Consider the following 4,935-nt stretch of genomic DNA (forward strand, 5'->3'; position numbering starts at 1 on the left):
GCGCAAATTTATGTTTATACCGTATGATCGAAAAAATACGGCGTCCAGCTGTAATTACCCATATAATTTTACATATAAAATGACAGCGATCTTCAATTCATAGCCATCGCCGACGCCGTTTTTTTTATCGTAAAGTCATAAATAAAGTTAGGTTAGGTTAACAGGTTAACGTTAAACTTGTTTTTGACGTGTTTTGTATCACGTTCTATGCTTTTTGAATGAGATTTTGATGAATATAAATGTAAGTAAACAAACCAAGAGTACAGATATATAAAACAACCCCAGAGTTAGTAAATAAACAAAGCAAAACCGAAGCAAGAGAAATGATATATAAAACAACCCCAGAGTTTCCAACTGGCCAAGGAGTACGATAAGGAGACGCGATATCCCCAAAGCTATTTACAGCAACACTAGAAGAAATCTTCTGTCAACTAGACTGGACTAACAAAGGATTAAAAACAAATGGAGAATATCTTAATCTTCAATGGAACAAAATATGCTGGGAATAACATTGGAATAACCAAGAAAGACCATAAAAAAAAAGTGAATACGACAAAAGACCCAGGTAATAGATGTCATCCACAAAATCATATCCCTCAAATGGCAATGAGCAGGATACCTGGCAATATGGAGGAACAACAGATTATGGACCAAAAAAATTACAGCATGGTACCACAGTTTAAAGAATACATACATTATACTACCGTATGATCGAATAAAAACGGCGTCAACGATGGCTATGAAATGAAGATCGCTGTAATTTTATATGCAAAATTATATGGGAAATGTCATCGATCGTCATTTCCAAGCCAACTGGACGCCGTTTTTTTTCGATCATACGGTACATATATTTATATTCTTTAAACTGTGATGGTACCCACAAGGAATTAAGAGACCTAGAAGTAGACTGAACCTGAGATGGGACCATAAAATTAGGAAATTAGCAAGGATAAATTGGCCTTATACATAGCCAACAATAGACAAAGAATGATGATGAGACGACAAGTGTAAGTATAATTTTATTATTATGTGTGCATTAATAACCCTTAGCTATGAATAAGTATAACAAATTGTGTTGTTTGTTTTTAAAGGAAATTTTATATTTTAGTTTAGCTTTTAACCAACTGAAAACTGAAGTAGATAAAACATGGATAAAACCAGGGTAAACCTATATATTCTTAATCTAATGATAAAATCACGAACAATATTCAGTATTCATTATTGTCAATGTTGGATTGGTTAATCATCTGAGATTTTTAAAATAAGGACTTAAAATAAGGAACATCACAAGAGGTAAGTTTCTCATGCTATATTTATTACAACTGATTGTTTTTTATTTTTACTACTTTAGAAACGATTGGATATAGATTGGAAAACTTTACCGAAGAGGAATTTGAAACCATGAACAAGACAATTCAACATGCGAAGACAAAATATGAAACATCCAAAAAATCAATCAAAATATAAGTTTGCTTTTCCTTGTACATATATTTAATGTTATACTTTCCTTTTGTATTTTTGAATAAGAAATATATAATAATGTTTATACTGTACCTACATATACATATACTTAACTATACATATACTACCTATATATATTTTGTATTTCAGACCTTCAACTTTTAAGATTTTTTTTAGAAATTCGATTCAAGAGGTCAGAGTTGAGTAATTCCTTATTTGATGAGCAGCCGAAAAGATCAGTAAGTTCTCAGTACTCAGTACTAAACAGTAATTTTGAAACAAGTAAGTGATAAATTTCTAGTTTTTATTTGTTTTTTTTTAATTTGTTTGACAAATTCGACTTTCTTTTTCTAACTCAGTGGATATAGAGATATGTATATTTTTATTAATATTGTTTATGTTTTTCGTCAATACAATATTAGTAAAAGTAGGTACAGTATTGGCCAAAAGTGGATGAACCAATACCAATAATTGCGAAGAAAATCAGATTTGAGGTGTTAAATATCAAAATTATTTTATGTACCTTTGTATGTTAAAAGTTTAATACATTCTCACCAAAATACTACAAACAAATATAAATTCTTCTGTTAGTCTTATCATTTATAGATAAGAATTGGCAAATATTGCTTTTTTGTCTTGGACAAAAGTAGATGAACCAAATATTTTAAAAAATCGTTAGTTTGATTTGTTCTGCTTTTATGAACAATTGCGATTTAAAAACATTTGAGCTCTTGTGATATATCATGCCACGTGGAATTAACTTGTCTGCAGATCTTAAGTTGCGAGTAGTGAATGCTTTTAAGGACGGTTTGAAGCAATCGGAAATCGCTAAGCAATTACGCCTTGGAAAATCAGCGGTACATTATATTTTAAAGAGATATAATGAGAGAGGAGATGTCTCTATAAAAAGAAAACCAGGACGACCTAAAAAAGTTGGTCCCAATATGATAAAAGCCATAAAACGAATTTCTTCAAAAGATCCATTTTTGCCGTCAACAAAGATAAAAGCAAAACTTGAAGAAATGGGCTATCCACCAGTGAGTACAAGGACGATCCGACGTAAATTAGTTGACCAGAAGTTGTTTTCCCGAAGACCAGAAAAAAAAAGACCAGTGCCAAGAAACCACTGCTATCAAAAAAAAATTGAAGGCCCGATTAGCATTTGCCAAGGAATATCAAAACTGGACTGTGGCACAATGGAAAAAAGTTTGTTTTAGTGATGAATCAAAGTTTAATTTGGTGTCATCAGATGGAATTCAACATGTAAGAAGACCTCCCAACACAAGATTGCTACCAAAGTACACGCGACCCACTGTAAAACATGGTGGGGGCTCAATCATGGTATGGGGGTGTTTTTCTGGGTATGGGATGGGGCCTCTCCATTAAATTGAGGGCATAATGGATCGGTTTGGCTACAGAGACATTTTACAAAACCTTTTAGTGTCTTATTTGGAGGAAAAAATGCCAGTTGTACACTACTTCCAACATGATAACCACCCGAAACATGCCTCACAATTGGTTAAAAGGTTTTTGGAAGATGAAATGGTGACTGTTCTCAAATGGCCATCGCAATCCCCAGACCTGAATCCAATAGAAAATTTATGGGAAATTTTGGATCAACACATTAGGACCAAATTCTACAAAAGTAAGCAAGAATTATTTGCAGCTTTGGAGCCGGTCAAGTTGCAAGCCGGCTGCAATATTTTATCTTTAGCAATAAGTCAGTTAATAAGTTAAAACGAAATAGAAAGTTTAATGGATAATAAGTTTTGAAACATAGGTACAATATAATTTTACCAATATTGTATTGACGTAAAATTAACAATATTACTAATACATCTCAAATTAGAACTTTCCTGAACGTTACATTAGCAACGTTTCAATAATATTGTGTTTTTCAACCTTGCACTGCAATGTAATTTGGCGGAAGATTAAGCTACCCTGCCACCTTGCATAAACCTCCCTACAATGAAAAAAGCAATGTTACACCTTGCTTTGCGAAGTTTTGACAATGTTCCAGCAATAAATTTTGCTTGTTGCTTGGTTCATTGAAAGTAACACAAACAATATTTTTCTTCGGTCTATGCGGCGCGTGCGGCGAGTGCGGTGCTGGTCAGTGTGCGCGTACCTTAAGAAACGCTCTTTTAAACGAGCTCTAACTTGTTGGATTCCGATCATCCAGTCCGGAGTTATTAACATTTAAATAAAAACAGATCTAACCTTCCCCCACCACTGTATTTTAGCAGATAGTATCTAGGCAAAATTTCTTAAAAATTCCATTTTTATATTTCCAACAGTTACGCCCTCTAGCGGCCGTTCTACAAACTTGAAAATAATTTCCAGCAATTGCTCATGGTCTCTCTAGTTATAAATATTTTTTTCCGCAAGCCCTACGTCTAAAGGAGGGCGCGCACTGCATCGGATCGGACCGACCAACAAAAGCGACTGTGACCATCGTACATATAGACGGCGCCGGCGTCCACTAAAATATTTCGGCCTGTAGAGGCCAGATTCCTACCTCTACCTATCTACGATAGTCGAGTCACCGCCTTCGCCGTTTCTCGCCGGACTGGTACCGATTCAGTGCGCGTACACCTTAATACTTCCGAGATACAGCCGAGATCTATTTTTAGTGGGACACCCTCTACAACAAAGCTTAATAGCTGTAAAAAAACTCATCGCAACTTTATTAGAATATTTTGTACGGGAAAGCGGTAGTAATGGCCCATTATGTCCCTTAAGTGCTGTTAAGAAGGTGAGTTTTTTTGATATAAATAATAACTGTTTATACTATATTTATAATTCATTTTTTTTCCTAAAATATTTTGATTATGATTAAAAGAAAATATATAAAAGTGGGCAACGCTGTGCCGGTCAAGTTTAATTACGTGTCTAAAAGTTTATTCGGTATGAACGTATGAACTGTGTATAAAGATTATTAATTATATTTACATTAATATTAGGTCAAATAATAATCATTTGACAGTTACCTGATCCATCCTCTCCACCCGTACATATAAAATATTGCTCCTGTTTTCCGGATTATCTATATTATTCACCGTTTCCTAAAAAACATTGGGAAATTTTTAAAGATGTTGTTCTTTACTTTAAATTTCTAAAATATTTTTGCTCCTTAATAATTCGTTTCTGCATTACTTTTTGATACGTGATTGGGACGATGTAGGTTCTGTATATTTTATTCTGTAAACTTTGGTTCTGTGCAAGTTCTTTAAAACATGTATGTTAAGACATCGAAACTTTTAAGATAATCAGTAAGTGTACAAAATTAAGTTCAATATCGAAATTTCAGTGAAAAAACCGAGGAAAAAACGTTATATGTATGAAAATTACAACCTTATTTCACTGAAATCTCCATTTTGAAACAAATGTCGGTTACAACGTTTTTCGGGGAAGCCATTCAATAATTACAGTGTCCGCCATAAAGTTGGACCCATACCTATGGACGTTTTTTTT

At 33.7% G+C, this 4,935-nt stretch overlaps 1 long non-coding RNA gene across 1 annotated transcript; it reads left to right on the top strand.

Moving 5' to 3' along the window:
* The first annotated feature begins 919 nt into the window (after window positions 1-919).
* Window positions 920-4,183, top strand: LOC115874175. Its single transcript, XR_004048785.1, has 4 exons — window positions 920-1,007; window positions 1,109-1,293; window positions 1,352-1,743; window positions 4,095-4,183. It is a non-coding gene; the product is annotated as an uncharacterized LOC115874175 (long non-coding RNA).
* Window positions 4,184-4,935: the final 752 nt, after the last annotated feature.

The sequence above is a fragment of the Sitophilus oryzae genome, unplaced genomic scaffold (genome assembly GCF_002938485.1).
Source record: "Sitophilus oryzae breed Bouriz unplaced genomic scaffold, Soryzae_2.0 scaffold_1011_pilon_pilon, whole genome shotgun sequence".
In the NCBI taxonomy this organism is placed as follows: Eukaryota; Metazoa; Arthropoda; class Insecta; order Coleoptera; family Curculionidae; genus Sitophilus; species Sitophilus oryzae.